Source organism: Coregonus lavaretus (assembly GCF_964263955.1).
Source record: "Coregonus lavaretus genome assembly, chromosome: 22".
In the NCBI taxonomy this organism is placed as follows: Eukaryota; Metazoa; Chordata; class Actinopteri; order Salmoniformes; family Salmonidae; genus Coregonus; species Coregonus lavaretus.
The window spans coordinates 24,545,432-24,565,923 of record NC_140009.1 but is presented as its reverse complement, the minus strand read 5'-3'; the positions used below and the strand labels follow the sequence as shown (position 1 = coordinate 24,565,923).

The 20,492-nt window shown below is 40.5% G+C and overlaps 1 long non-coding RNA gene across 1 annotated transcript in view; it reads right to left on the bottom strand.

Annotated features, from left to right (window-relative positions):
• Window positions 1-20,492, bottom strand: part of LOC311150217 — a 62,935-nt gene that overhangs the window by 37,063 nt on the left and 5,380 nt on the right. Inside the window, exon 2 of the long non-coding RNA XR_014615085.1 lies at window positions 19,082-19,199. This is a non-coding gene — a long non-coding RNA (uncharacterized lncRNA). The remainder of the gene's footprint in view (window positions 1-19,081; window positions 19,200-20,492) is intronic.

Sequence of the window (20,492 nt, the reverse complement as noted above, 5' to 3'; positions counted from 1 at the left end):
TGGTAGATGGACATGGGTTGCCAGTTTATGTTAGCTTTTTTAAATTGGATCCAAACACTCAAATGGACAACCCAAAGTCCTCCTGTAGCAGCTAAACTCTTCCTTCCCACCTCGGTCTATTTTCTCTCTATGAAGGAAGTCTCAGGAGAAAACAAGACATTTGAAGCTGACCACAGTGTTGGGAGGTGTAGGTGATCTCTGAGGGTCCAGCAGAGGAACGCCTCATCATATGTCAGCCCTGAGGAGAACATGGCTCACTATACCATATAATCTCATGTGCATAAATCAAGCAGTTCAAAGAGCCGGCCATCTACAATAATAAACATAATGTCCTGCATCTAACTGTGATACCATCTATGTGTTATTTCACCTGAAGCCTGGCTAACTACTGTTTAAACAAATGTTCTGTTCAACTGAGCCATATCAAACCATCCATTCAGGACATATTCAGATGTTCCATGATCACAGTTATGAGAGGCTATGGTGCAATGGTAACCAGAGACCATTTTTCTCAGCTGTTGGAGTGTTTCTGAAAGTGCAGCTGACAGTGTAATGATAACCCACTCTGTTTCACAAATCTCACACTTTATTATAAGGGATAAAGTTAGAGGTCTTTGGTTTACTAAACATTTGAACATGTACAGAATTTGCACCTGTTGTTTTGAGAAGGAAATAAAATGCATAGCTGCGGTTTGAGTTACGGGGGTGCCCAGGCGGGCAGGGCAATCCCATAACAAAATCAGGACACCCCCATGAGATATGCCCATTTCTTTCCACACGCCCATTACTCTCCGTGGCATAGACATTTACATTTTAGTCATTTAGCAGACGCTCTTATCCAGAGCGACTTACAGGAGAAATTAGGGTTAAGTGCCTTGCTCAAGGGCACATCGACAGATTTTTCACCTAGTCAGCTCGGGGATTAGAACCAGCGACCTTTCGGTTACTGGCACAACGCTCTTAACCACTAAGCTACCTGCCGCATAGGCCAAACGAAATACAGTTATCAAAGTCGGTCCAGTCCAAAGTTTTCCAGACACCGTCAAGACTCAAGTTGCAACAAATATCCTACATAAAATACATTTAACAAGTCTCAATTAACATTTAAACATAATATCTTATTTTGATTTCACTTTTTCTTTAATCTTTTACTCAAGAATGTATGTTTTTCCCTATGGAAAACAGCTAGTGCAAAATTACTGCCAACGTGCTGCCAACGTATGTCAATATGAACATATGCAAACATACAGTAAATCGACCTCCACACAAGTAATCATGACTATCACAAAAAGTTAAATTTTCTGTAGTCATCAAATCAAAACAGCAGAGTACATTATAAACAGTAGAGTCCAGTGGTGTAAAGTACTTAAGTAGTACTTTCAAGTATTTTTATGTTTTAAGAAATTTATTTTTTTGACAACTTTTACTGCACTACATTCCTATAGAAAATAATGTACTTTTTACTCTATACATTTGCCCTGACACCCAAAATAAATGTTTTAATGCTTAGCACAACAGGAAAATGTTCCAATTCACACACTTATCAAGAGAACATTCATGGTCATCCCTACTGTCTCTGATCTGGCAGACTCACTAAACACAAATGCTTTGTTTGTAAATGATGTCTGAGTGTGCCCCTGCCTAGCCGTAAATAAAATAAAAACAAAAACAATCATGCAGTCTTGTTTGCTTAATATAGAGATTTTGAAATTACACTTTTACTTTTGATGCTTAAGTATATTTTAGTGATTACATTTACTTTTAATAGTTAAGTATATTTAAAACCAAATACTTTTAGACTTTTACTCAAGTAGTATTTTACTGAGTGACTCACTTTTATTTGAGTAATTTTCTATTAAGGTATCTTTACTTTTACTCAAGTATGACAATTGGATACTTTTTCCACCACTGTCTTTGATTGACATGTTTTCATTTGTGTCTCTTTCCCTTCCTTGCTCTCTTTTGTTCTCTTCCCTCTATATTTTTTCCAGGGATGATCACGTTCCAGCCTGGTCTCACACACTAGACATAACATAGTAAATGTAAATCCGGGACACTGAAATTAGTATGATACAGTATGTTACGTTTGGTATGGTTACAGAAGACAGAAGGTTTCTTAAGGCAAAAACAAGGGTGGTTGGTCAGGGTGGAAGGATGGGCGTATAATGTGAATGTCTAGCAACCCAAAGGTTGAGCGTTCCAAACTCATCATGGCCAACTTTGCAACTACTTAGCATGTTAGCTAACCCTTCCCCTAATTCTAACCTTAACTCCTTCCCTAACCTTAACCCTAACCCCTAGCCTAACTAAAGTTAGCCACCTAGCTAACATTAGCGTTAGCTACCTAGCTAATATTAGCCACAACGAATTGAAATTCGTAACATATAAGTAATGAAAATTCATAACATATTGTACGAATTGAAATTAGTAACATATCATTCGAATTGCAATTCGCAACATATTATGTGAAATGGATGATGGACATCCACAAATTAATACATACCATACGAAATGTAACATATTATACTAACAGGAGTGTCTCGAATTTACATACAGAATAATACGAAATGCTATGAGATCAGGTTGCAGCAGCGTGCAGTCAAAAGAAATTGAAATTAAATGAAAACGTGATGAAATTAGTCTGTTTTCAACAAATGAAGTGATTTAGATGTTGTTGTTTTTTTTACCAAACAAGAGAAATCAAACGTGCAATCACTATTGTGGGAATTAACAAAATCATTTTGGAACAAAAGTGTCCTGTTATCACCAGACTGTCCATTAAAAAAATACTGTGAAGTTGCTGTATTTATAACAAGGCTTGTAGCGTAACGGTTAGTGTCACTGCCTTTGGAACTGAAGGTCCTGGGTTTGCCTCTCGGAGGAAACATTTTGACCATTCTCTTTAGTGTATAGTTTTGACACAGTGCTTATTTGCATTGCTTAGGTGGCTCTTAAAAGAGCCTTTGGGTTCGTGGAGGGGCAGGCAAGTGACAGTGAGTATGGTGGTGTACTACTGCGTGCATCTTGCTAGAACAGAGGAGAGACCAGCTCTCAGACTCTCAAGGAAGAAAAAGGTCGTTGCCCTCATCCGTGAGATGCACGCCATCCGGACAGTACTGCCCAGGGACAAAGTGCTTTATGGCAGAGTGGCAGATTGTGGGCATGCGCCTGTCACGGAGAAATGCAAGCTGGCCCATGTGGAACTGACAAACGACTTATGCCATTTCAAATGCACGCAGTACACATGGTACTTTGCACACTATCAATACTTAAAATGTATGTTCTGTTTCAAATCTGAGTACTCCCACCTGTTTTCATATTTATACTTGTATTTATAAATGAGGACTTGTGCTCTTTTACTGGAGTTGGACAGCTGTATACTGCATTACGTAGGACATTTGTAGCTGAAGTTTAGTATTCAAGGATTTAGAGCACTTATCCAATTTCTGATGCGTAAATATGTTTAAAAAAATTAAACAGTTTTGTACTTGTCTAATGACTATTTTACAGGTGTTTCTCAGCAGTTTTTCATTTGTTGTAGTGCTTGTATCAGGAGTTAGTAGGCCTCCTGTAGCTCAGCTGGTAGAGCATGGTGCTTGCAACGCCAGGGTTGTGGGTTCGATTCCCACGGGGGGCCAGTATGGAAAATGTATGCACTCACTAACTGTAAGTCGCTCTGGATAAGAGTGTCTGCTAAACGACTAAAATGTTATCAAAATTACTCTTGACGATCCACAGTTATGAAGTATTTTCTGTTCATGCCCAGTGCTACCACACCGGATTCTAGCTGTTCATCGAGACCATGAATAGTAGAATCAGGTGTGGTAGAACTGGGCTTGAACAAAAAAACCTGCATCAAGAGCAATTGTGGCTATCCGAGAATTGTATTTACAAAGTTGACTAGATCTGAATGTACATTTGGTTGTAAATTGTATATTTAAACAATATGGCCAGAGGAGGTGTGGTATATGGCCAATATACAACGGCTAAGGGCTGTTCTTAAGCACGATGCAACGCGGAGTCCCTGGACACAGCCCTTAGCCGTGGTATATTGGCCATATATCACAAACCCTGAGGTGCCTTACTGCTATTATAAACTGGTTACCAAAGTAATTAGAGCAGGAAAAATAAATGTTTTGTCATACCCGTGGTATATGGTCTGATATACCATGGCTGTCAGCCAATCAGCATTATGGGCTCGAACCACCCAGCTTATAATTAGTGATAACTCACTTTTGTTTACAGGTAATGTAGTACTAGGCCTTTCTTCAGTAAACAACTGTCAGGTACATTTTCATTTAAATTGTTAATGGGTACATGTTGATTATTTCTGTATTTTACAGGAGCTTGCTTGCTTGTCTTGCGAGATCAGGGAAAATATTGCCAGTTTACTCCATATTGGCTTAAATGGGTTTCCTCTGAAAAATCAGCTGTTAATATTACATAAATACTAACAACTACATTATTTCTGTTGACATTTGACATTATTGTTTACTTTTACTTAACTATTATTGCTGTTATGCTGTATTATAATGTTGTATAATAAAATATTGCATATTCACCTACCGGAGTGAAAACCATGGATATTTAAAACAAAAAACACAATTTTAAGAGAGAATAGGCATTTGTCTGAAGCTGAAAAAGAAAGGAAATTCATGAGCACCACAATGCCTAGTCCACCCATGCTCTACCAAGGTTTTCCAGCACACAGCTTTGACCTCCTACAGTAGCTATGTTGGTATTGTACTTCTAACTATGTGTAGGAAGGTTGCTTAGGATTCAAACCTTCTCAAACAGCCTAAATTCATACTCTTCAGAGGGATAATGGACTTTACAGTGTACTACTATTGAAATTATGTACAGTGCATTCGGCAAGTGTTCAGACCTCTTGACTATTCCACATTTTGTTATGTTATAGCCTTATTCTAAAATTGATTAAATCAAAAAAATCCTCATCAATCTAACTGGAAACAGAAGATTCTCTACAGGAATGACAGAGTCCATCAAAATCATCTTGGCTCCTGGACTCTGTCCACGCATTTCAAGGCTGTGTTGAAACAATGACTTATCAATGACCCCAAACCAGCTCAGTTAATCCCTACCATTGTGATAATGAGTCGCCATAATGCTGCATCAAATGTACATTATCCTAGGGGCGTTGGCAGACACAATGTAAGTAACTTAATTTATGTCCTCCTAATTGCCCTGAATACCTCTGTTGATCCTACAGCTATTGTATGCAGTAATCATGAGCCAATGAACCATAGTTACACTGTTAGCACTGAGGCGGTGTGCCCTAGTAGGAAGACCACGTTGTGCAGCTCACCCTACACTATCAGCTCCAATATAAATAACATGAGCAAGTCTACTTCTGATAAGCTTCCCAGTAAAGCATTAAAAACAATCAAGCAACCCAGAAAAGTGCTAAAAATTGCCCATTTTAACATATGCAGCCTGAGAAACAAGGTCCATGAAGTCAATAACTTGCTTGTAACAGATTACATTCATATTCTGACTCTCTCTGAAACTCACTTAGATAATACCTTTAATGATACCGAAAAGACAGAAATGCCAACGGGGGTGGTGTTTTGTTCTATATTCAGAACCACATTCCTGTAAAGCTTAGAGACGATCTCATGTTAAATACTGTTGAAGTAATACGGCTACAGGTTCACCTGCCTCACCTAAAGCCCATTCTGGTGGGAAGCTGCTATATACCACCAAGTGCTAACAGTCAGTATCAGGATAATATGTGTGAAATGCATGATAATGTATGTGATATCAACAGAGAAGTATATTTTCTGGGTGATTTAAATATTGACTGGCTCTCATCAAGCTGCCCACTCAAGAAAAAACTTCAAACTGTAACCAATGCCTGCAACCTGGTTCAGGTTGTCAGTCAACCTACCAGGTATTTAACAACAGCGCAGGAATGAAATCATCAACATGTATTGATCATATCTTTACAAATGCTGCAGAAATTTGCTTTAAAGCTGTATCCAAATCCATAGGATGTAGAGATCACAATATAGTAGCCATATCTAGGAAAACCAAAGTTCCAAAGGCTGGGCCTAATATAGTGTATAAGAGATCATACAATAAGTTTTATAGTGATTCTTATGTTGTTTTACATTTACATTACATTTTAGTCATTTAGCAGACGCTCTTATCCAGAGCGACTTACAGTTAGTGAATAATAATAATTATTTTTTTTTATACTGGCCCCCCGTGGGAATTGAACCCACAACCCTGGCGTTGCAAACGCCATGCTCTATCAACTGAGCTACATCCCTGCCGGCCATTCCCTCCCCTACCCTGGACGACACTGGGCCAATTGTGCGCCGCCCATGAGTCTCCTGGTCGCGGCCGGCTGCGACAGAGCCTGGATTCGAACCAGGATCTCTAGTGGCACAGTTAGCACTGCGATGCAGTGCCTTAGACCACTGCGCCACTCAGGAGACATGTAAATAATATTTGTTGGTCTGTGGTGTGTAATGAGGAGCAACCACACGCTGCACTTTACACATTTATGAAATTGCTTATTCCAGTTACTAATAAGCACGCACCCATTAAGAAAATGACTGTAAAAACTGTTGAATCAAAAAATGGTATGGTTGAGAGGGATGAGGCAAACGGTATGGCAAATAAGTCTGGCAGCCCAACTGATTGGCAAACGTACTGCAAATTTAGAAATCATGTGACTAAACTAAATAAAGAGAAACTATACTATGAAACAAAAATAAATGATATAAAGAATGATAGTAAAACGCTTTGGAACACCTTAAATGAAATTTTGGGGAAAAAGGCAAACTCGGCACCAACATTCATTGAATCAGATGGCTCATTCATCACAAAACCCACTGATATTGCCAACTACTTTAATTACTTCTTCATTGGCAAGATAAGCAAACTTAGGTATGAAATGCCAGTAACAAACGCTGACACTACACAAATTATGAAAGACACAAATTTTACTTTTGAATTCCGTAAAGTCAGTTTGGAAAAGGTGAAATGTTGTTGTTGTTGTCTATCAACAATGACAAGCCACCGGGGTCTGACAATCTGGATGGAAAATTACTGAGGATAATAGCGGACGATATTGCCATTCTTATTTGCCACAACTTCAATTTAAGTCTACTAGAAAGTATGTGCCCTCAGGCCTGTAGGGAAGCTAAAGTCATTCCGCTACCCAAGAATAGTAAAGCCCCCCTTTACTGGCTGAAATAGCCGACCAATCAGCCTGTTACCAACCCTAAGTAAACTTCTGAAAATAATTGGGTTTGACCAGATACAATGCTATTTCACAGTAAACAAACTGACAACAGACTTTCAGCACGCTTATAGGGAAGGAGTCTCAACAAGCACAGCACTTACACAAATGACTGATGATTGGCTGAGAGAAATTGATAAAATGATTGTGGAGGCTGTCTTGTTAGACTTCAGTGCAGCTTTTTACATTATCGATCATAGTCTGCTGCTGGAAACTTGTGTTATGGCTTTACACCCCCGGCTATATTGTGGATAAAGAGTTACCTGTCTAACAGAACACAGAGGGTGTTCTTTAATGGAAGCCTCTCAAACATAATCCAGGTAGAATCAGGAATTCCCCAGGGTAGCTGTTTAGGCCCCTTACTTTTTTCCATTTTTACAAACGACATGCCACTGGCTTTGAGAGTGTCTACAGTGGCTTGCGAAAGTATCCACCCCCCTTGGCATTTTTCCTATTTTGTTGCCTTACAACCTGGAATTAAAATGGATTTTTTTGGGTGTTTGTATCGTTTCATTTACACAACATGACACCACTTTGAAGATGCAAAATATTATTTATTGTGAAACAAGAAATAAGACAAAAAAACAGAAAACTTGAGCGTGCATAACTATACACCTTATGAAACAACGGGGACTGTGAAGAGACACACACAAAAGGTACAGACACATGCATATGCACATATTGTGATATTGTTGTATGGTGGTATTAAAGATTTTGTATTGGAGATACAGTGGGGGGAAAAAGTATTTAGTCAGCCACCAATTGTGCATGTTCTCCCACTTAAAAAGATGAGAGGCCTGTAATTTTCATCATAGGTACACGTCAACTATGACAGACAAATTGAGAAAAGAAAATCCAGAAAATCACATTGTAGGATTTTTAATGAATTTATTTGCAAATTATGGTGGAAAATAAGTATTTGGTCACCTACAAACAAGCAACATTTCTGGCTCTCACAGACCTGTAACTTCTTCTTTAAGAGGCTCCTCTGTCCTCCACTCGTTACCTGTATTAATGGCACCTGTTTGAACTTGTTATCAGTATAAAAGACAACTGTCCACAACCTCAAACAGTCACACTCCAAACTCCACTATGGCCAAGACCAAAGAGCTGTCAAAGGACACCAGAAACAAAATTGTAGACCTGCACCAGGCTGGGAAGACTGAATCTGCAATAGGTAAGCAGCTTGGTTTGAAGAAATCAACTGTGGGAGCAATTATTAGGAAATGGAAGACATACAAGACCACTGATAATCTCCCTCGATCTGGGGCTCCACGCAAGATCTCACCCCGTGGGGTCAAAATGATCACAAGAACGGTGAGCAAAAATCCCAGAACCACACGAGGGGACCTAGTGAATGACCTGCAGAGAGCTGGGACCAAAGTAACAAAGCCTACCATCAGTAACACACTACGCCGCCAGGGACTCAAATCCTGCAGTGCCAGACGTGTCCCCCTGCTTAAGCCAGTACATGTCCAGGCCCGTCTGAAGTTTGCTAGAGTGCATTTTGATGATCCAGAAGAGGATTGGGAGAATGTCATATGGTCAGATGAAACCAAAATATAACTTTTTGGTAAAAACTCAACTTGTCGTGTTTGGAGGACAAAGAATGCTGAGTTGCATCCAAAGAACACCATACCTACTGTGAAGCATGGGGGTGGAAACATCATTTGGGGCTGTTTTTCTGCAAAGGGACCAGGACGACTGATCCGTGTAAAGGAAAGAATGAATGGGGCCATGTATCGTGAGATTTTGAGTGAAAACCTCCTTCCATCAGCAAGGGCATTGAAGATGAAACGTGGCTGGGTCTTTCAGCATGACAATGATCCCAAACACACCGCCCGGGCAACGAAGGAGTGGCTTCGTAAGAAGCATTTTAAGGTCCTGGAGAGGCCTAGCCAGTCTCCAGATCTCAACCCCATAGAAAATCTTTGGAGGGAGTTGAAAGTCCGTGTTGCCCAGCGACAGCCCCAAAACATCACTGCTCTAGAGGAGATCTGCATGGAGGAATGGGCCAAAATACCAGCAACAGTGTGTGAAAACCTTGTGAAGACTTACAGAAAACGTTTGACCTGTGTCATTGCCAACAAAGGGTATATAACAAAGTATTGAGAAACTTTTGTTATTGACCAAATACTTATTTTCCACCATAATTTGCAAATAAATTCATTAAAAATCGTACAATGTGATTTTCTGGAGAAAAAAATTCTCATTTTGTCTCTCATAGTTGACGTGTACCTATGATGAAAATTACAGGCCTCTCTCATCTTTTTAAGTGGGAGAACTTACACAATTGGTGGCTGACTAAATACTTTTTTCCCCCACTGTATGTAGTGGTATAATAATGTTATCTGATGTAATGTTTTATCTTTTGTTTAATATGTAATGTAAGTGCTTTAATATGTTTGGACCCCAGGAAGAGTATGGGGATCCCTAATAAATACAAATACCCCATAATGGCAAAGTGAAAACAGGTTTTTAGAAACAGAAATACCTTATTTACATAAGTATTCAGACCCTTTACTACTCTGAGCTACTGTGTCCAACAAACCACCACCTGTTGTTATGTTGGGTACCTTCTGACCGAAAAGGTTATTATTATTATAATTACTTTATGACGTATTGCTAAAATAAAAGGTTTAAGGAAATACAGGCATGCACCACATTACTACAAGACAAAACAGCTCAATCAAGCCTGATGGTCTTGTAAGTATAAAAGCAAAGCTTTCTTTCATTGAATAAAAGAAAGCATGAACAATTAGCATAATGTCTTACTGTGGTGTGTGAAGAATCCAATAGACTCCTTTCTGTATTTGCAAATATTGCCGCACGAGGGCGATGTGTGCAAGTTGGTGGCAGAACATGGGGGAGTTCTTATAGAATGCCAGCAAAAAAAGCCTCTATTTACACGTTGCTTATGAGTGCATTTCACACTACTTTTTGATTATAATTGGATTTTAAGGCTCGTATGAATGTTCTGCTTAATATAATGTTTGTGTCATCATTGCAAATCAACTGCATTATACTTAAACACTTCAACCAGTAAAATGACTCTTAGGCTGTAGCAAAAGCTAGCCAATCAATGAGCGTTAGCATTCTAGCTAACAACTGCTGCATCCAAAATAGTTATTTTGCAAAGATTTTTTTAAACATTTTAGTCATTTTAGCAGACGCTCTTATCCAGAGCGACTTACAGTTAGTGAGTGCATACATTATTACATTTTTATTTTTATTTTTTATTTTTATACTGGCCCCCCGTGGGAATCGAACCCACAACCCTGGCGTTGCAAACGCCATGCTCTACCAACTGAGCTACCTCCCTGCCAGCCATTCCCTCCCCTACCCTGGACGACGCTGGGCCAATTGTGCGCCGCCCCATGGGTCTCCCGGTCGCGGCCGGCTATGACAGAGCCTGGATTCGAACCAGGATCTCTAGTGGCACAGCTAGCACTGCGATGCAGTGCCTTAGACCACTGCGCCACTCGGGAGACATCACAACCAAATATAACCTCAGCGACTGTTCAAGCAAGAATAAAAGCATAATTGTAAGCGTATGAGAACCCCAAAAAGTTATTTTGTTTAGAAGTAATAACGTAAATCTAGGCCATGTTGAATGGGCGCAGATGGCGATGGCTTTCTTACTGCCACCAAGAGTCACGCGCATCTGTGCGTGACGTCAGTGTGTCGTGTATTGGAAAAGGGTCTATACTTTACCTTGTATGCGGTATAAATCACATTATTGTGGAAGCACCTCTAAGAGTATGAATTAGGCTGTTTGAGAAGGTTTGAATCCTAAGCAACCTGCCTACACATAGTTTGAAGTACAATACCAACATAGCTACTGTAGTAGGTCAAAGCTGTGTGCTGGAAAACCTTGGTAGAGCATGGGTGGAATAGGGATTGTTGTGCTCATGTGAATTTCCTTTCTTTTTCAGCTTCAGACCAATGCCTATTCTCTCTTAAAATGTATGCAGTGGCTGGCTGGATATATAGCCCTAAATGTCAACTATGTCCGACTCCCAACCTATGTATTTACATTGCTGATGATGTGTTTATTACCAGGATGATTTGTGTTGTATTGTTTTTCTCTATACTTAATCTCAGAGGAAGTGTCTTATGTAGGTTTGCATCCTTTTCAGACAAAGCTGCTGCTTGTTAATGTTTCCCCAGGAGCTCAAATAAGTGGAAATTGTCCATCAAACATTTCCCTTGTGTTAAGTCGGCTGGGAACGCTCCCAACTCGCCTACGGGCCTGTATAAAATGAATTCAGATATTGGAAATAAGGCATAATGCAGCAAGAGGTTAGAATAAGTGTTATGATTTATGAATAGGTCATATATAATGAGAATACAAAACATTAAGGACACCTGCACTTTCCATGACATAGATTGACCAGGTGAATCCAGGTGAAAGTTATGATCCCTTATTCGTGGTCCTCTGTAGCTCAGCTGGTAGAGCACGGCGCTTGTAACGCCAAGGTAGTGGGGTCGAACCCCGGGACCACCCATATACAAAAAAAAAATGTATGCACGCATGACTAAGTCGCTTTGGATAAAAGCGTCTGCTAAATGGCATATTATTATTATTATTATTTTGATGTCACTTGTTAAATCCACTTCAAATCAGTGTAGACGAAGGGAAGGAGACAGGTTAACGAATGATTTTTAAGCCTTGAGACATGGATTGTGTATGTGTGCCATTCAGAGGGTGAATGGGCAAGACAAAATATTGAAGTGCCTTTGAATGAGGTATGGTAGTAGGTGCCAGGTGCACCGGTTTGTGTTAAGAACTGGCACACTGCTGGGTTTTTCACGCTGAACAGTTTCCCGTGTGTATCAAGAATGGTCCACCACCCAAAGAACCTCCAGCCAACTTGACACAACTGTGGGAGGCATTGGAGTCAACATGGGCCAGCTTCCCTGTGGAATGCTTTTGACACCTTGTAGAGTCCAAGCCCCGACAAATTGAGAATGTTCTGAGGGCAAAGGGGGGGATGCAACTCAGTATTAAGAAGGTGTTCCTAACGTTTGGTATACTCAGTGTAATTGATGATGATTATGGTAAATTATCACTTCTATAATGGATAGAGCCTCGATTTCACTTCATTTAAAGCTTACTACATTCACTGAAGTTCAAGACTGCATTCATAGGCCTGGTCAGTGAGCTTTTATTTGCTTTTCCAGCTGGATTCACAGTGGCTTTGGGGCTTTTTAAATAGGACAGTCTGGGATATGTGCCTCTGTGGTGAACACAGTAAAAGTAGAACAGTAATCATGGTGGACTGAAAATTGCAAAAATTCCATTGTGCATCATCCTTTAAAGCTTAATATGTAAATGTTTGGGCGACCTGACCAAAATCACATAGAAATGTGAGTTATAGATGTGTCATTTGCATTGAAAGCAAGTCTAAGAAGCGGTAGATATGTTCTACAGTGGGGAAAAAAAGTATTTAGTCAGCCACCAATTGTGCAAGTTCTCCCACTTAAAAAGATGAGAGAGGCCTGTAATTTTCATCATAGATACACGTCAACTATGACAGACAAAATTAGATTTTTTTTCCTCCAGAAAATCACATTTGTAGGATTTTTAATGAATTTATTTGCAAATTATGGTGGAAAATAAGTATTTGGTCAATAACAAAAGTTTCTCAATAATTTGTTATATACCCTTTGTTGGCAATGACACAGGTCAAACGTTTTCTGTAAGTCTTCACAAGGTTTTCACACACTGTTGCTGGTATTTTGGCCCATTCCTTCATGCATATCTCCTCTAGAGCAGTGATGTTTTAGGGCTGTCGCTGGGCAACACAGACTTTCAACTCCCTCCAAAGATTTTCTATGGGGTTGAGATCTGGAGACTGGCTAGGCCACTCCAGGACCTTAATGCTTCTTACGAAGCTACTCCTTCGTTGCCCGGGCGGTGTGTTTGGGATCATTGTCATGCTGAAAGACCCAGCCACGTTTCATCTTCAATGCCCTTGCTGATGGAAGGAGGTTTTCACTCAAAATCTCACGATACATGGCCCCATTCATTCTTTCCTTTACACGGATCAGTCGTCCTGGTCCCTTTGCAGAAAAACAGCCCCAAAGCATGATGTTTCCACCCCCATGCTTCACAGTAGGTATGGTGTTCTTTGGATGCAACTCAGCATTCTTTGTCCTCCAAACAAGACAAGTTGAGTTTTTACCAAAAAGTTATATTTTGGTTTCATCTGACCATATGACATTCTCCCAATCCTCTTCTGGATCATCCAAATGCACTCTAGCAAACTTCAGACGGGCCTGGACATGTACTGGCTTAAGCAGGGGGACACGTCTGACACTGCAGGATTTGAGTCCCTGGCGTCGTAGTGTGTTACTGATGGTAGGCTTTGTTATTTTGGTCCCAGCTCTCTGCAGGTCATTCACTAGGTCCCCCCGTGTGGTTCTGGGATTTTTGCTCACCGTTCTTGTGATCATTTTGACCCCACAGGGTGAGATCTTGCGTGGAGCCCCAGATCGAGGGAGATTATCAGTGGTCTTGTATGTCTTCCATTTCCTAATAATTGCTCCCACAGTTGATTTATTCAAACCAAGCTGCTTACCTATTGCAGATTCAGTCTTCCCAGCCTGGTGCAGGTCTACAATTTTGTTTCTGGTGTCCTTTGACAGCTCTTTGGTCTTGGCCATAGTGGAGTTTGGAGTGTGACTGTTTGAGGTTGTGGACAGGTGTATTTTATACTGATAAGTTCAAACAGGTGCCATTAATACAGGTAACGAGTGGAGGACAGAGGAGCCTCTTAAAGAAGAAGTTACAGGTCTGTGAGAGCCAGAAATCTTGCTTGTTTGTAGGTGACCAAATACTTATTTTCCACCATAATTTGCAAATAAATTCATTAAAAATCCTACAATGTGATTTTCTGGAAAAAAATGCTCAATTTGTCTGTCATAGTTGACGTGTACCTATGATGAAAATTACAGGCCTCTCTCATCTTCTTAAGTGGGAGAACTTGCACAATTGGTGGCTGACTAAATACTTTTTTCCCCCACTGTATGTGTGCTATTTCTATGCTTCCCGTTAAGGTTCGTTTTTGTATCTTTTACTTTCAGTTTTGTACACCAGCTTCCAACAGCTGAAAATACAATATTTTTGGTTATTGAAAATATATTTCACAGCGGTTTAGATGGTACAATGATTTGCTACACCGCTTGTTTTGTCACAAACTGAAATTAGGTGAACTATTAGGATTTTAAGAGCCATCAAGAGCACTGGACAAATGGGAATTTCCACCGATGGAGATGAATCCAGAGGAAATGTGGCTATGCGTTCCAGTGGAGTCTGCATTCGGGAGAGAGGGATGCCTTGTGTATGGAGGGGGTGTGAACATGGGGTGAAATTTCAGAGGGAGAGAGTGTCTCCTGTTCCTCAGTTGAAGTGTTTACACAGTGGACACACCCCTGACCCAGGCACCACCGCACACTCCTACATACATTGATACACCCGTCAGACAAACCCACAGCGATGGCCTAGATTCAGGCATGTGCAGGAGCATGCACATAAAGGCACAGGGAAAATATTACACATGCCTGTTCTGCTACACATGCAACCCACATATCCAGACAGATGTTCACAGACATTCACACATAGCACAATGGCGTTCATGCCAGATTCTCACACACACTCACACACACGTCATCTGCAAAAGTGCTTTGTGAGAAGGAGAGTTCTGGTAGGTTATTTGAGAGACACACCAAGGTCACAGAAAACTGCCCGAGTGGGGCCCATGTGGGCATACAACAACACTCCTTTCCAATGAGGGAGCTACTGTTCACAATATGACTTTGAGGAAACACTTGTTGCCATTCTGACAAAAATAAATAATAGTTCTACTACTGGTCAAAAATGTGGGTCTGGTTTCAAGGTCTGAAATGTCCCATTATTTGTAAGTGAAACCCACCCACCCCAGCTCAACTCACACATGATCACTGACAGACAAAGAGGCCAGACTGACATTCCAGACTGTCTCCAGAAAGGCATGTGCCCCAAGTTAAGCTCTAACTCAGCAACACTGGGCTGCATACACAATCAGTTTCCCTATAACCTGAGAGAGAGACAGAGAGATGCTTTGATTATACAGTGGGGGAAAAAAGTATTTAGTCAGCCACCAATTGTGCAAGTTCTCCCACTTAAAAAGATGAGAGAGGCCTGTAATTTTCATCATAGGTACACGTCAACTATGACAGACAAATTGAGAAAAAAAAATCCAGAAAATCACATTGTAGGATTTCTAATTAATTTATTTGCAAATTATGGTGGAAAATAAGTATTTGGTCACCTACAAACAAGCAAGATTTCTGGCTCTCACAGACCTGTAACTTCTTCTTTAAGAGGCTCCTCTGTCCTCCACTCGTTACCTGTATTAATGGCACCTGTTTGAACTTGTTATCAGTATAAAAGACACCTGTCCACAACCTCAAACAGTCACACTCCAAACTCCACTATGGCCAAGACCAAAGAGCTGTCAAAGGACACCAGAAACAAAATTGTAGACCTGCGCCAGGCTGGGAAGACTGAATCTGCAATAGGTAAGCAGCTTGGTTTGAAGAAATCAACTGTAGGAGCAATTATTAGGAAATGGAAGACATACAAGACCACTGATAATCTCCCTCGATCTGGGGCTCCACGCAAGATCTCACCCCGTGGGGTCAAAATGATCACAAGAACGGTGAGCAAAAATCCCAGAACCACACGGGGGGACCTAGTGAATGACCTGCAGAGAGCTGGGACCAAAGTAACAAAGCCTACCATCAGTAACACACTACGCCGCCAGGGACTCAAATCCTGCAGTGCCAGACGTGTCCCCCTGCTTAAGCCAGTACATGTCCAGGCCCGTCTGAAGATTGCTAGAGTGCATTTGGATGATCCAGAAGAGGATTGGGAGAATGTCATATGGTCAGATGAAACCAAAATATAACTTTTTGGTAAAAACTCAATTCGTCGTGTTTGGAGGACAAAGAATGCTGAGTTGCATCCAAAGAACACCATACCTACTGTGAAGCATGGGGGTGGAAACATCATGCTTTGGGGCTGTTTTTCTGCAAAGGGACCAGGACGACTGATCCGTGTAAAGGAAAGAATGAATGGGGCCATGTATCGTGAGATTTTGAGTGAAAACCTCCTTCCATCAGCAAAGGCATTGAAGATGAAACGTGGCTGGGTCTTTCAGCATGACAATGATCCCAAACACACCGCCCGGGTAACGAAGGAGTGGCTTCGTAAGAAGCATTTCAAGGTCCTGGAGTGGCCTAGCCAGTCTCCAGATCTCAACCCCATAGAAAATCTTTGGAGGGAGTTGAAAGTCCGTGTTGCCCAGCGACAGCCCCAAAACATCACTGCTCTAGAGGAGATCTGCATGGAGGAATGGGCCAAAATACCAGCAACAGTGTGTGAAAACCTTGTGAAGACTTACAGAAAACGTTTGACCTGTGTCATTGCCAACAAAGGGTATATAATGAGTAACTTTTGTTATTGACCAAATACTTATTTTCCACCATAATTTGCAAATAAATTCATTAAAAATCCTACAATGTTATTTTCTGGAATTGTTTTTCTCATTTTGTCTGTCATAGTTGACGTGTACCTATGATGAAAATTACAGGCCTCTCTCATCTTTTTAAGTGGGAGAACTTGCACAATTGGTGGCTGACTAAATACTTTTTTTCCCCACTGTATACAATTCATAACCATAAACACTTTATATTTTTGTATCCAAATTGTGAATGTCTCGATAGAATCATTACATTTACATTTTAGTCATTTAGCAGACGCTCTTATCCAGAGCGACTTACAGTTAGTTCGTTTTTATTTTTTTATACTGGCCCCCCATGGGAATCGAACCCACAACCCTGGCGTTGCAAACGCCATGCTCTATCAACTGAGCTACATCCCTGCCGGCCATTCCCTCCCCTACCCTGGACGACGCTGGGCCAATTGTGCACCGCCCATGAGTCTCCCGGTCGCGGCCGGCTGCGACAGAGCCTGGATTCGAACCAGGATCTCTAGTGGCACAGTTAGCACTGCGATGCAGTGCCTTAGACCACTGCTCCACTCAGGTCGCTGTAGAAATTCAACAACATTCTCTATGTCCCTTTTCAGTCATCATCAGAAATCCAAAAAGACACATCATTCCAAACTTCACAAATGCCAAATAGTTTACCTCGTCTTACCTGGTTGTCTCTGATGTCAGGACACACCCCTATGGCGCAGAGGCAATTTTAATATGTAAATCCTGGTGGGGCAAACTTAACCTTTTTGCTTTTTAGATGCATACCAGCAAAGCCACTACCCAACACTAAACAATACATGAATTGCACTATAACGGTGACAAACGGTGCCCACAAACTGTTAGGGACTACATAAAGCTGTTCCAACAGCAGAGCTTTCTTTTCAGCACCATGGAATGAATCCTTACCACTGCTACACCTGGCTATCAGCGGAGCCTTGTCTGGCAGCGAAACAGTTCATTCAACCTCATTTACTGCCTTTTTAAAAAACATATCTGATATGACTGACTTGCTTAAACAAATGTGGTTATTACTGACTCCTTGTGGATTTGTGTAAGTCTATAAGAACCAAATTCTCCTTCAATAATAAATAACGCCAAAATGAGTTTTGACTTTTGAACCTCACACAAAGATTATTACATTTATGTTCTGTTAATTCATAATGTTTGTTCTTATATCATTAACACTTAGCTCTAAGTATAAGCAAATGCAAGCAAACGAGCTGCGACAAGGTAGGCCTATTCGTTCAGCACTTTCAAAATGGACACCGACAGAAATTCAGATAGATGTTAGTTCAGATAAATTCAGCAAGATGTTGAGGCCTTAACTTTACTCTTCTTTAAGTCATCACACAGAGAGAGAGATGGAGGGAGAGAGAGAGAGACTCGGCTAGCCTACCATTTGAAGTATTTTATTAGGCCTATGTTGTCTAAAAAAGAAGGAAAATAAAATCATGAGGATCCATTTCTAAATACAATATACCGACGGACAGACAGTGCATTGCGCAAACAAAACAACCCTCGCAAAATATCAACTGGAATTACATGTGTCTATTACTGAACTTTTTGTTGAAAACAAATATTTGAATGGGAAGAGACCTTCACTGGCAAACAAGGTTTCAGACCCAACAACATTATATAGTATCTCCTCCTCATCAGGAAAAGCACATGAGCTAATTATAATACACAAAGTAAGCAAAACAATGAAATCATTCCAACATTGCGTAAAATGATTAATAAGATTCTAATGAGATAGACCTACATAACCAATAGGCATATAACAATTGAGATGTATAAACTATGGTATAAGGGAACGATGAGCAGATAAGAGGCAATCCGTAACTTCGATTAAGACATTAATGAGCGAGCTAAGATGGATGTAGTCAACATAACTATTTGTTCAGCACTTTTGAAATGTACAGCGACAGAATTCAGAACATGGGCCGTTCTTACAGTATTCTCCCTGTACACCAAGTCAGAACTGTAGGATAAATAAAGGGGGAATATAAGCAGACAATGAAAGCTCTTACAATATTAGATGATTACATTTCTCTAAAACAGGCTATAGGCTACATGTGTGCCACCAAGTCAGAACAGCAGGCTAAGTTCTGAGGGGGAAAGGGACCAAATTATTAGGGTGAGGCACATGGGATACTAACAGCTTACTACACAACATACACTTAGTATTACTTTCTTAGCTACAGTATACATATCTCCCTGGCATATTACATAATTTATGCAGCAGCATACAATACATTTTTGGACTCACCGTTGTTGTGCTGTGTTCATTTGAACAGGATGGTGGCGTGGCGGTCCTTGTCATCAAACTTTGTCATCAAAGTCTGGCATTCTCTGGATTTATGTTGCCTTCAAGACAACTTGGAACTCTGAAAAAAACAAGTTCGGTGATCTTCAGGTTGGAGCTCTAGAAAGAGGCCAGTTCCCGACTTGGAATTCCAAGTTGGATGACCGTTCAAAATGTATTTTCCCAGTCGGAGCTCGTTTTTTCCCAAGTTCCCAGTTGTCTTGAACTCACTGAAGTCTCCCATTTCCAAATTTCCCATTTCCAAGTTTCCAGTTGTTTTGAACGCGGCAGAAGTCATGCTGGATTGACAGCATGGCCAATGTATTCAACTTTTTCTGGCCCATGGTGTTACGTGTGAATGTTTATCCTTTTAAGCTTGGAAAAGAGACCCTTTCAGACAGATGTTTTAAATCCTTGAACCCAAACTTGGACCACACGCTTTGCCCCACCTGCCCTGAATGACGGGTCGCCACTGCTATGGCGTCATCTTCAATGAATTTAGAGATACTTTTGAGGAGATGGGAAACTCCATTGGAATCGTATTAATGCCCATTGTGTACGTTGCCCATAGTGCTGAGCGATTAGTGCTTTTGATGTCTGTTCAGTTTCGGTTCGACTATGAAAAATTATCACGTTTTTTGAATTTTATTTTTAGAACATTGAATACATTATGAAATATATCTTTTTAATGGTAATTCCAAAGCCAAAAATAGTGGTGTTCAATTGCCAAAACATTGAAAATATTCCACTGTCTCTGTCAGGTCCACAATGGGTAGACATCAATACAAAAAAAGAAATTACTATCAAATAATAAAATATTTCAGTTGTGTATATTACTTAGTTTTTATATGATGACTTTATTATTTTTCATTCCGTAAAGTCATCTCATCTCTGTTCAGGCAGTAGCAGTCTGCCAGCCAAACCTAACGTTATCTATGTGCTCCCCATACTGTACTGTCTTTAGTCATCCTATTTATACTGAACAAAAATATAAATGCAACCAACAACTTCAAAGATTTTACTGAGTTACAGTTCATATAAGGAAATCAGTCAATTATAATAATAAATAATCATATGCCATTTAGCAGACGCTTTTATCCAAAGCGACAGTCAGGTGTGCATACATTTTTACGTATGGGTGGTCCCGGGGATCGAACCCACTACCCTGGCATTACAAGCGCCATGCTCTACCAATTGAGCTACAGAGGACCACAATTGAAATAAATTCATTAGACCCTAACCTATGGATTTCACATGACTGGGAATACAGATATGCATCTGTTGGTCACAGACGCCTTTAAAAAAAAGTAGGGGTGGGGATTAGAATACCAGTCAGCATCTGGTGTGAACACCATTTGCCTCATGCAGTACATCT